General features: G+C 35.9%; 1 protein-coding gene across 1 annotated transcript in view; it reads left to right on the top strand.

Annotated features, from left to right (window-relative positions):
* Positions 1–13,622, top strand: part of LOC117173604 — a 99,812-nt gene that overhangs the window by 54,696 nt on the left and 31,494 nt on the right. The gene's annotated exons all lie outside the window — the stretch shown is intronic.

Raw genomic sequence — 13,622 nt, 5'->3', positions numbered from 1 at the left:
CGCCAATTAGCACAAATGGTAAGTTCCGACAGTGCCTACAAGTGTGCCTACTGGCCGCTAAATGGCAATACCGGTTTCATATGTATACACCTGGTATTATTGTGGGAATAGGTATATTAACTGGTGTCTTGAAAAATTATCTGTGGTAATTTTTTTAAATTTGAAATATTTTTTATCATTTTAATTAATGGAAGGTGAGACATCAATAAGATAAGTATTTTATAGGTGACGGGGAATATTACTGTTGAGATAGATTTATTAACTAGAGGTTTTAGTTGATGGAGAATAAGACTTGCTTCTTTAAATATGATAATGGTAGTTTTTAAGTGTTGTTTAATGTTACTGTGGAGATGATGTTATGAAAAAGGTTTTTGGAAAAGATTTTGTGGTAATTATTTTTGATTGAAATCTTTAGGCACTTTTTTGGTGAAGGCAGTTGAGCAGGGTTTGGTTAAATTCGTCAAGGGTGATTTTTATTTGATTTTTTTATGATTACTGTGGGGTAGTGGGTAGAGTTTAGCGTTTTTTGAAGGTGAATATTATGATTCTTTTTATTTAGATAATTTTGAGTTGTGTTTTGTGAACCCCGCTAAATCATTGACTTTTAATGTATATATATTTTTAGTTTTGCTTAATATCTATATTTTTAGTTAGGTTTAGCTGTTAGTTTTATGGATTGTTTTATTTAGGATTTTTTAAAGGGTTAGGGTTAATTTTTGAAAATAATTTAAGAGTGTTTTTAGGAGCTCAAAAACAGCACAATATTCAGCTATGCTTACATTTCGGCTGGGTGCGTAAGTTATTTTAAGGATAAGTTTTAGGAGACAGGTGTTGATTTTCAACATTAATTTTTGCAGTTTTTAATAATCCAAAAAAGCCCAATATTCTGAAGCTGTTGATTTTTTAATTTTTCAAATTTTCTGTAGTGGCAGCACCTTCAACCCAAAAGTTCGTTTTTTTGAGAAAAATAAAAGAGCCCAAAAATCGGTATGGGTGTCCAAAAACAGCCCAAAAAAGCCTAAAATTCTGATACATTTAGCTTGAGTGCATATTTTATTTATCTCCACTCAAGAGTCGGTATTTTGAGAAAAGTAAAAGAGCCCAAAAATCGGGATCGTCCAAAAAAGCCCAAAAAGCCCAAAAAGCTCAAAAAGCCCAAAATTCTGATATGCTTACATTTAGCTCAAGTGCATATTTTATTTTAAGGATGGTTTTGAAAAGATAGGAGTTGTTTTTTTTTCAAATGAATTTTTACAGTTTTTGAGAGCCCAAAAAAACCCAAAATTTTGGCGCAGTGGATTTTTTAAATTCTTTAAATTTCCTGTAGTAGAGGTACTGGCCGTCAGCACTTCCACTGAAAAGTTAATTTTTTAAGAAAACTCAAAGATCCACAGAATCGGCATCGGTGCACAAAAAAGTCCACAATTATGACATAACGAAAATTTTCATATTCCGCTGTAAAGGTGTCAGCAGAACGCACCTATTCACAAGCCCATTCACATCTGTATGTGTAGTTGTCAATTGTTTGAAACGTTTTTATTCAACTTCAGATGAAATACGTCTCTGCAATTTACTGAATTTACTGAATTTATACACATTGTAGAGAAACGACAATTTTAAGATGTGATAGGTGACGTACGATGTATAATAACGTCATTTCGTAATTTCGTTTGTTTTTAATTCAGGCATGGTTCACAGAGTATACTACTTATTTCTATGAGACTTAGATGTAGGAGTCCGTATGAAATGGGCCGAAAAAATTCCCGGTATTTAAGGTATAAATTGAGCACTCTACCCAAAAAAAAGCTCTTGATTCGAAACCAAAAGTGGGCTTCTTTCAAGGTGTAATATAAAGAAGAACACCACCATTAAAAACTAGTATAGCTTGAAATCTTCAAAAAGAACTACTTATATAACTACACGTTTTACCCGATGTAGTCTTGAAAGTTGTTGATAACGTAAAAATGGGCTTACATGAAGCCACTGCATGGTTTAGAAACTATTTGTTAGCTCGGCAGTACACGGTAAAAAAATTGAGCTGTGACAGGGATATTATTCCTTATTATAGCTAAACATTTAGCTGAAAATGAACGAAGGAATTAAGAAAGATCCCTGGATCAGCGAAAATAAATATCCTTGACCATTTTACAAATAGCAGGGATATCGTACAGTCAAACCCTGATAAGTATGGCTATAATAGGGATATTGTGAATAGGTGTCTGAAGCAATTATCGGAAGAGCGCCGATGCATTGTGGGAGCAGCGAAATAAAATGGCGACGGTCTAATCGGGAGCAGTGACAGTTCAGATTTACTTTGGACAATTAAACGCTTTTCACCACTTAAAATGTGCGCGAATGTTAATATTAAATAGAGTTTATGATGCGGTAATAATAATTTACAATTGTTTTGATTGTAGGCGATAACTATATTGAAATATCAAGAAACGCGATAAAAACAACAAACTTGACCTCCAAATGCATTATACGGATTTCAGGGAAATTCATTTCGTGATATCAGACGAAAGATTGACTAGTGCAAGTTAAAATATTTCTAAAACAACTAAATTGTTTTCTAATCTACAGATAACAAAATTATACATAATCTGTCGAAAATAATAAACTCTCCAACTTAGCAATTTTGTCCAAATTACTGATTTACGAGAATAATTTACATAAAGTAACTAAATGTTTAATTCTTCTAATTAAACGTTTAACCTAATCTAAGTGGACACTTTCTTTAAGTTTAATATATTATTGATTCACTCGTTCGCCTCAAGAATTTTTTTTCCGTGTAGGCTAACATTAAGGTCCTGCATAATCTTAAAAGTAGTCTCGGTAGCCAGACTGTGGGCTTACATCAAGTCATGTCATAAATTTAAAAGAGAGGCTAAATATAACGTAAATAAATCCCGTATTATAAATCTAATTACATCCTGAAAACAATTTCTTTAAAATAAAAGAAACTTTTTTAATTCAAAGGAATTTTTTATTTGACCCGCGTATATCAACGAAATTTTTGTTTGATTTAAAGAAACTGTTTTCTGTGTGATTGATTTATCCTAATTATTACACAGAAAAAAGTCTTACTTCTATGATGGTCTTTTTTATATTTTTGGCTTAAATTAAGCTGGTGTCTAAAATTTAACAATAATTATGTCTTAAAAAGAGCCATCAAGGGTCTTTAGTTTAAAACAAAACACAATTATGGCAAACCCTTAGTCTTTTGTACTCAAAACAAACCCCACTTGGTCTTCGACCTGATGCAGCAAGATTGGGCTATAAATAAGATGGCAATGAGGCGCGCTTTAGCCCTCATGGTCATAAGCTTAATTTACGGTAAAAATAAAAACAAGACCATCATAGAAGTAAGACTTTTTTTCTGTAAGCAGAAAGACAAGCCGCCAGGGCATTTTTAAAGCTAGAACTTCGAAAAATGCGTTTTCAAGAAAATTGCATCTAAAATTGACGAGTGCCATAAACACACGTATTATATTTTTTATTCGAACTTGAAATATACCTAATCTCGGTTACTATCTGGATATGATTATAGCCCAAATTAATTCACTATAGGTTTCAGTATCATCCCTCACTGACATTTTTATGAAAAATAAGTTTTTGGTATACTTGGTTTCGTAAGAAAAAGCAGCATCTGTGTTAATAAAAATGATTAATAAATAATAGTTATAGCAAAAAACGGTTGTTCATAAATGAAGAAAGTCGAAAAAGTTGAAAAATGCAACATAAAAGGATACGCAACTTCCTTTGCGCGTAGTAAAATTTATACAAGGTATATATGTCGTCAGTACACACATGAAAAAGAACCTAAAGAACTGTATAGTGACATCTTTACTCGTTTTTTTAAGATGTCGGATTTAATTGATCTAATTATTAAAGGAACCCGCACTAAATGTATGGGAAAATGGCTTTCGGTGGATTCAGTTGAAACTTTGTAATTTTTAAGGTTATAAGTGCCGGATGAAATATCCGTAAAAAAAATCCAAAGAAATAGACAGTTTTAGCGCTATGCGGCGCTAAGCGCTCAAGATCAGTGAATAAAACGAATTACAACAGATTTTGTTACAAAAGCGATGTCAACATAGAAATCACTGTTCAGATTGTAGTCTGTCTTTTTTTCGCCTACACCGTTGACTCATATAGCGCGATTCTCAAAACGATCAAACGCCAAGCGCCCAAGATTTTAACTTGACTAATTAATCATTTTTGTAAAGGCAGAAATGGTACCCAAAGTAACATCAGTAACTAGTGCGCACTTCGATAATAACAGTGTACCCTTCGCCAGAGAGCCGAACGCTAAGCGTTCATGATCAGCCAATAGAACCAATCCTAGTAGCTTTAGCGACACAAGCGATGTGTGTATACGAAACACGCATCAAGAAGTGGTCAGTACCAGCTGTGGATAGCGTTCAATGAGATCGATGATATAGGACCAGACAATAACGAAACGCTTATCGGTTATTACTGCACATGTAAGTCAGGGGCCAGAACTCTTGGCACTTGCGCACATATTGCAAGCGTTTTATGGTTCCTGGTTTATGCACGTCGGCAGCAACACGTAAAGTATCCTCAAACTTCCTCGCTACAAAGGATTCTAGACGCTGCTAATAGAGGTGAACAAGCGAACCCGAATCAAGAGCCAGAAATAGTTTGATATTTCGCAAAAGCTACTGGGATTGGTTCTATTCGCTGATCATGGGTGCTTAGCGTTCGGCCCTCTTTCGAAGGGAACACTGTTATTATTGGAATGTGTGCACTAGTTACTAATGTTACTTTGGGTACCATTTCTGCCTTTAAAGAAGTGATTAATTAGTCAAGTTAAAATCTTGGGCGCTTAGCAGTTGATCGTTTTGAGAAGGGCGCTATATGAGTCAACGGTGTAGGCGAAAATATGACAGACCACAATCTGAACCGTCATTTCTATGTTGACATCGCTTTTGTAACTAAATCTATTGTAATTCGTTCTACTCACTGATCATGAGCGCTTAGCGTTCGGCACTCTTGAGAACAGTACAATGTAATTATCGGAATGTACACACTAGTTACTAATGTTACTTTGGGTACCACTTCTGCCTTTAAAAAAATGATTAATTAGTCAAGTTAAAATCTTGGGCGCTTGGCGTTTGATCGTTTTGAGAAGCGCGCTATATGAGTCAACGGTGTAGGCGAAAATATGACAGAATACGATCTGAACCGTGATTTCTATGTTGACATCGCTTTTGCAACAAAATCTGTTGTAATTCGTTTTATTCAATGATCGTGAGCGCTTAGCGCCGCATAGCGCTAAAACTGTCCATTTTTTTGGATTTTTTAACGGATATTTTATCCGGCACTTGTAACCTCAAAAATTACAAAGTTTTCGCTAAATCCACCGAAAGCCATTTTCTCATACATTTAGTGCGGGGTCATTTGTTTGAAGAAATTTTTCATTGGCATTAGGGTCTTATGAAAATACTTAATTATAAAACATGCATTTCTTAAATTATTAGATTAACAAATGTTTCGACCATGGATAGGGGTCCTCCTCAGTGCCAAATATAAGATTTAAACATATAAGATTTAAATCAAATTAAAATAAAAAGTTTGGCATTCAGTATTTGGTAAAAAAATGGGTTTTCATGCATCAACTTAGTATTTATATGTTGTGCAGCTTCTCTCTCTCTCATCTCCTCTCCTTTTCGATCTCTATCCCTCTCTCTCTCTTTCACCGTCAACTTCCTCCCTGTGTGATCGTCCTGTTCCGTCGCAGAAGGATGAGGTGATCGCCAGGAAGTAAATCACTTCGTAACCCCACAAACACAAAAACAACAAAAATGTCCCGCAGAGACACACACTTAAAGTTTGAGATGAAGTTAATGGAAAGAAACACAAAATCAACGATTGAGAATTCTTATAAAACAGAAATTCTGTAAATATAAAAAGGATAGTTTTTGACATAAAGAAAATTAGAGACATCCGCTCCGCTTCAAATCACGAAGGAAACTGAAACAGTATTCACAGAGGTCCTCCAATTTTACAACTTACGGGATTCAAAGGAACGGTGCTTTAATTATTAAAATGGCTGTGGCCGTAATTCTACCTGAAAATTGAGATGACCGACTGCCGGTTCCCTTTAGGAGCCGACAACCGTAATGACCACGTGTTCTCAAAATTTGTTTCGCTTTAAAACAGGATAGTATATTTTTGAAAGTTTTTCCATGTCAGTTCTTAAATTGACGGAATTCTCATTACCAGCAATATGACGCATTTCCAACATCAGATGCTTGCAATAGTGACATTCATTCGCAAGAATTTTCGCGTTATCAAAATCGATAAAATGATCTTTCTCAATACTGTGCTTAGTGAGAATTTTCTGTTTGTTAGGGACGTTATTTGTATCTTTCTTGTGTTCTTTAAACCTTACTCCTAACGGACGTTAAGTTTGGCCTACGTAAACCGCTTTGCAATTTTGATCTTTGCACCAAATGCCATAAACAAAATCGCTATTTTGCAAATTATTTAATTTATCTTTAGTGGGCCTCAGGTACGACGTAAGGTCTCTTTTGTTTTTAAGCGCCGTAGTTATGTCATAATGCCCGAAAATCCTCGCAATTCGCTCAGATAGACCTTCAACATATGGAATGCCAATAAAAGAGCTAAATTCCGCGTTTTGAACTATTTCGTCAACTCTACGTTGTTCATTTTATGCCAAAATATGTAATCTGAAATTTATATTATCTTTAACAAATTTTTTCGGGTAAAAGTTGTCGCGAAGTATGCCTTCCACTAATCGTAAACTTTCTTAATGATATGGTTTATCCAAATGAACAATGGCTCTGTCAACCATATTAAAAACTACACTTTTTTGTATTTTTGTGGGTGATTTGAATCAAAATTTAGGCATCTACCGGACCAGGGGCGTTTGCGATACCAATTACACTTTATTTCTTGAACGTCATTCCTGTGAAGAGTTACGTCCAGAAAGTTTCTCGCCCTATTTTGTTCCTTCTCTAGTGTGAATTTAATCTCATAATCATTTGAATTCAATACTTTTAGAACGTTTTCTACTTCGTTTTTCGTAAAAGCTACTAATATGTCGTCAACATAACGGACATACAACGGTACTTGGAAACCTACTTTCGGTGAAATACCCGTTTCCAGGTCTCCAGAAATAAATCTGCTTAAATCAGCGAAAGGGGAGAGCTCATTGGTAGTCCATTTGTTTGAAAATAAGTTTGGCTTTTGAAATAAAAATCTGTACTATTTAGATATAATCGAAGTCCTTCCTCAGAATCTGTTCATGGAATTTTTGTTTTTTTCGCTAATTTGATTCCACCGACTACGAACCGTCTCGACTGCCTTTTCTTTCGGAACATTTGTGAAAAACAATACCACGTCTAGTGACGCGAAGACATGATTGGCCATTATCCTGAAATTCCTAATTTTTTTCACTAAATCGAAGCTGTTAAGCACTCTCGATTTAGGAGCTACAATTTTATTTGCAATGATATTTTTGGTGAGTGTTGCTAATCAGTAAGTAGCACTACCTGCATAAGAAACGATCGGCCTAAGTGGGCCATCTGGATTGTGAATTTTTGGAATGCCATATAATCTCGAAGGGTTAACGTGATAAACTTTAACTGTTTCGCAGTGAGTTCATTACTAAATTTTTTCGATTCTCATTTTAACGTAAGTGTCCCGATCTTCTAATAATGCATTAACTTTCGCGTCATTATCTTCTATTTTCATCGCGACGGTAGTATGGCCCTTGTCCGCATTAACAAAAATAATCGGAGAGTTTGCTTTTGAAAATTTCTCGGCCTGTCTGATTTCTTTCCAGGGTTGTATTATTTTTGACTTTACGGCGTAGCCTGATTTCATAAAGCCACATACATTACTCGCGATATTAAGCCTGGCGGGATCATGATCTACCTCTGGTATTTTTTTGAAGTTAAACTCAACACTGGCTATTAGATCGTACACCGGTGTTTAATCTTTTTCTATTTTTAATCCATAATTTTTCCCTAGACTAGAGACTTTAGCAACATTTTCTGGTATAACAGTATCTGATAGATTTTTGAACCACTTACCGTTCAGTCTGATGTTGTGAAATGTGTTCCTATCAGTTTGAGCATCATTTACCTAATTATCAAATTTTTGTTGGCACATAAATTTGTGTTCTTCAAATAACCTTGAAATTTATAAATTCTAAGAGTCGTAAAAATTGTTAATCGCATCAATCTGCAGCATCGAAGCTATTTTAATTTGCAAGAACTGAATGTAATTATTTAATTGTCGCGTTGATTTGCACAGATCATTAATCATTATGTTCATGGTGGACCTCTGGAATTTGTCAGTTAAACGTGAAAATTATCCCGTACAACTACTGATTTGAAATTCAACGAATTCAGGATAAAAATTTCTGACTTTTTTAGACAAAATCCCACTCCTTCCACAGCGCAAGCGGAAAACTTTTTGGTTTGATTTTTTAGCTAATTGAATCTTGGCCTGGGTCTAGCTCTTAAGAAATGAGACGATGTGTACACCGTCTCTGAAATTGTTTAGAATATTCCTATAAATCCCATTTAAGAACAGAAGTAGAAAAACTTTCAAAAATATACTATCCTGATGTAAAGCGAAACAAATTTTGAGAACACGTGGTCACTACGGTTGTCGCCTCCTAAAGGCAAACGGCAATCGGTCATCTCAATTTTCAGGTAGAATTACGGCCACAGCCCTTTCAATAATTAAAGCACTGTTCCTTTGAACCCCGTAAGTTGTAAACTTGATGGACCTCTGTGAATACTGTTTCAATTTTCTTCGTGATTTGAAGCGGAGCGGATGTCTCTAATTTTCTTTATGTCGAAAACTATCCTTTTTATATTGACAGAAATTCTGTTTTACAAAAATTCTCAATCGTTGATTTTGTGTTCCTTTCCATGAACTTCATCTCAAACTTTAAGTGTGTGTCTTTGTCTGACATTTTTGTGATTTTTGTGTTTGTGGGATTATAAAGTGATTTACTTCCCCGAGATCACCTCATCCTTCTGCGACGGAACGGGACGACCACACAGAGAGGAATTTGGGGGTGAAAGAGAGAGGGAGAGAGAGAGAGAGAGAGAGAGAGAGAGATGGAGAGAGATCGAGAAGGAGAGAGAGTGAGAGAGAGGAGCTGCATGAAATATAAATACTAAGTTTATGCATGAAAACACATTTTTTTACCAAATAGTGAATGCCAAACTTTTAAAGAAATGCATGTTTTATAATTAAGTATTTTCATAAGACCCTAATGCCAATGAAAAATTTCTTCAAACAACCTAAAGAACTTTGTGCCTTCTTTGCCTAATAAAATTGACCGAATGCGGAGCAAATTTACAAACGAAAAGAATTGCTTACCCTTGCGTATGGGTCAGCCGGCTGAATACAGAGGGTCTCTTAAGAATGTTTTGATGTTGTATTTATTTTGAGGCTATGCTCGAGCTTTTCGATTAAGACATCGTCCGCAAGTGATTTTGTGTTCTTTTTGCCCTGTATTTTTGACATTCAGCCACTAGTAAAAAATCGCTAGTCCATGTTCTGATTGAAATTGTTTAGAATATACATTTTTATTGCAAAATATGAAAGGAGCTTTATTTTTACCCAAATTATATATCTTGATTTTTCAAATTTTTATTCGGTATTAGAGTTCTTTGGCCAAACAGTTTTCCTCAATTTGCTCAGTTCAAGTGAGATTGGACTAACGTATCTTTTTGGTTTGCACAACAGTACAGATAATCGGCAATTCGCACAGTACTGGCGGACGCTTGGCTCCATGATGGGGGTAGTCTTATGCCGACCGTGTGAATATTCCAAAAATACATATGTGCTTTTTTGACAGAATGTTTCCAAATGTTATTGATAAAAAATAAAATGTCAGTTGTAAATGTTTTGGAAACAGAAGCCAACCTCAAAATTGAATTCTCATTTTACTCCATAAATATTAGAATTACACATTTTTAAAATCATTAGGGCCTATTCCTGCATTGAATTAAAATTTTTATTCCAGGTGAAAAATTACTTAATTTCAACAGCTTTTACGTAAGACTGTTTTTTTCAAATGCTGGTGTTAGAATAAAAAAAGCACCTTATACAAAAACTATTGGAATTAGCCAATGTTCTACTCCGAATAAAGATTTAATTGAAAAGAGGACTAAGCCCTGATTATCTAGAAAATATGTAATTCTAGTATTTATGGAGTAAAATGAGAAAATCCAGTTTTGAGGTTGGGTCTTGATTCCAACGCCCTAACGTCGAAAAAGGATCTGGAAAACTTCAAACCTCGTGGTCGCGAAACGAAAAAGTATTCACACTGAATGGCGGCATGGCAAACATCTGATTCTTGCAATCCGGTTCCCGTCATTGTTGCCAACTTTTTTGGTAGCAGTTTTGATATTGCACTGCATGATGAAAATTGAGTGCTGTTGGTAGCACTGCATAATATTTGAAATTAGGAAATATGTCATTTTCATGTAGATGAGTACTGGATACATGTCATACGAAAAGTAAAATTACTTTCCTAGAAAATCTAATAATAAAATGTATTTATTCAGAAATAATTTTTTATATTAGCTTTGTATTTCATTTAATAGTTTACTAATAAACAATGTATTGTGCGTCAGATCAATCGATATTCAGTGATAAATTAAATTAACAAATCTGCGCTATGTGACAGCATTGACAATACAGGCAACTTTATTTCTTCTATTTCCTTTGATTTGAGCACTGCAAAAATGTAATGTGTTATGTTTTATTAATTAGTTTTTAAATGATGCCTTCCTTTTCAAAGTCCAAATCGAAGTACTCTCTAGAGCCAAGCTAGACTTTAGACGCAATTTTTATTTTAATGTGATGTCAAATTCTGGCTAGCGACATTAGTGGGTCTACATAGAACTGCGTGATGGATTTTTCTATCTAGTAGGTATAGATAGCGTCAAAAGACAGCCAATCTAATTCGACGTGAACAGACGGCCACGAATAATCCAGTAGTGGCCCTAGAATAATTCCAGTCTACCAGGAATTACTTCCACACGGGAACTTTCAATGCTATCGGTACAGAGAAATGGTCAAGTCTTCCGACTACTAGGCGACAGACTCAGGTATAGATGTATAGTACGTTCGAAATTTGTAGCGTTAGAAACTTTATTTGTAGTATAATGTTTAAAAATGCAATATATTCTAATTATGAACATTAACATTTATGGACAAAATACTCGCAAAAATTATCATTTATTTTTGACACACGTTTTTTGTTATATCTTTAGAGTATAGTAGCATTAGGTGTTAGAATTAAATACACAGAACAGAAGCAGTACTGGTGTGCAGTACCACTCATTAGTACTGCGGAGTATTACCAGCCAGGACTGACTCATTACAGGCCCAATGCAGATGACTACTATCCGTTCACAATAGGAGGGCCCCTCCAAAACAGCTGCATATTTTTGTAATTTACGTATAAGAAAAAAATTGGATAAAAACACAGCTTATACCATAATAAAGCTAACTTTATTGCGCCTCATACAAGTCCCCATTTGTTTATGTACAACAATTGGTTTGGAAAATATCCTTCGCGAAAGGATGAAAACCGTGGTTTTTTCGCATCACTCTCTCCTTGCTTGACTTTCGATGACGATATCTTTGAAACGAACGGCATTAACCTTAATGTCGGTTTGATAAATGCTCCTAGGGAAATATAGTCAATTGTCGAGAATAAGAAGTGCCGCATACACTAGAACTTTATATTCTAGACAATTGTTTCTGTTGCACACTCGAGGCCTGGCATAGTTCTCCTTGACTTCGTAAAGCGATCCATGTTCTTTATCGAATTTTCGGCAGCAACTGTCATAAACATTATAGCCAAGGAAAAGGGAAAGTACTTTATAAGGGTGTAGCGACGATTGTACACGAAATATTCTGTTAAACTAATCGTCCTTATCATCGGTGCTCTTGGAGTTGTTAAGCTTTCTATGGTTAATAGCCTGAAAAACATCCCTGCTTGTCCACAATATGCTAAAACACTTGCAGGAAAAATGCAGAAGGCGGTCTTTTGCCGGATCGTCGTATGGTTTCCATCACAGACTGTAACCACCTATCTCAAGGACGTGAGACGTGGTTAAGGCTGAAATTTTACCGCGATTTCGCTGAGCTCGTGTGCAGTTTTTCAGATAAGCGACCCAAATATAACACAAAAAGAAAAATTCTACATTTTTACGTATTATTGAAAGTAAAACGTTATATATACTCTACAAACATTTTTCATTATTATTTTTCCAAGATAAGCGTAACTAAAAAAGTATAGAAAAGTATAAAAAAATATACTCGAGGCCTGACATGGTTCTTCTTGGCTTCGAGAAGCGAACCATGTTCGTTATCGAATTTTTGGCACCAGCTGACAAAAACATCATAGCCAAGGAGAATGAAAAGAAAGAGAGGTATTGAGACATTAGAAGGGAGTTGCAACGATTGTACCCGGAATATTCTGTTAAACTAATCGTCCTTATCATCGGCGCTCTTGGAGGTGTCAAGCTTTCACTCGCTAATCGCCTAAAAAGCATCCCTGCATGTCAACAATATGCCAAAACACTTGCGTGAAAAATGCAGAAGGCGGTAGTCCTTGGGTCGCTTCGTGTTCTTAGGGTACGACACCAAAGATTTCTCTCAAGCCTCAAGATCAGGATGAAATGGATGACGAGCTTCGTGGACATTTTTTCGATGAATCCGACCTCTGGGCTATCAATTATTGTGTGTATAATGCAGCGAGAGCTTTGGCCGATGCGAACCGTAAAACAAAACCAATGGCTGATTATAAAACCAAAAGACGAATGCATCAACTTGCCATAAAGATAGGCTGGGCAAGACAGTACGCGTCCCGCATTCAATGTGTGATTGACTACATTACATCTGGCAGAAATTTTACCGCCAAGGTTCGAAAGTTCGCGCGCGAACTCCGGACCCGTTATCACACACTTAACAAGTCAAAGCTGCTGACCATCAGGCAGCACATTGTTGAGAGAATACGGATACTATCTGACACTAAGAGAAGTCTAGAGCGTCAGAGAAAATCAACAGTTTCTCTCTGACCCATCTCGACTCTTCCAAGACCCTCCAGTTACGCCACTATCTCTAGCACTGCGCCATTCCGACGGGTACTTGTGCGGCAAACCTGCAGATCGAAAGTACAAGGTCATTCATGTATTTTACATGGATGATCTTAAGATCTATGCTAAAAAACAGAGAGCAACTGCATCTAGCTCTGGGGATTGTCGAACGATATACTAAGGAAATTGGAATGGAATTTGGGTTAGACAAATGCGCCAAGGTTTATTTGAAGCGAGGAAAACTTAATGGCATCCCTGAAGATCCTGAGCTCGTTGATAGAAGCGCCATACGACACCTTTGCGCTGGAGAGACTTATACATACCTGGGTGTGCCACAGAGCCGCATTCAGGATGTGACATCTATAAAGGATACTCTCCGAAGCAGATATAAAGGTCTCATCCGACAGATTTGGTCTTCCGAACTGTCGGCGAGGAACAAAGTATCTGCAACGAATATCCTTGCCGTCCCGGTACTACTCTATTCATTTGGAGTAG

The sequence above is a fragment of the Belonocnema kinseyi genome, chromosome 5, assembly GCF_010883055.1.
Source record: "Belonocnema kinseyi isolate 2016_QV_RU_SX_M_011 chromosome 5, B_treatae_v1, whole genome shotgun sequence".
Taxonomy (NCBI): domain Eukaryota; kingdom Metazoa; phylum Arthropoda; class Insecta; order Hymenoptera; family Cynipidae; genus Belonocnema; species Belonocnema kinseyi.
Note: the sequence above shows the minus strand (reverse complement) of the source record. Positions and strands in the feature narration are given on the sequence as shown.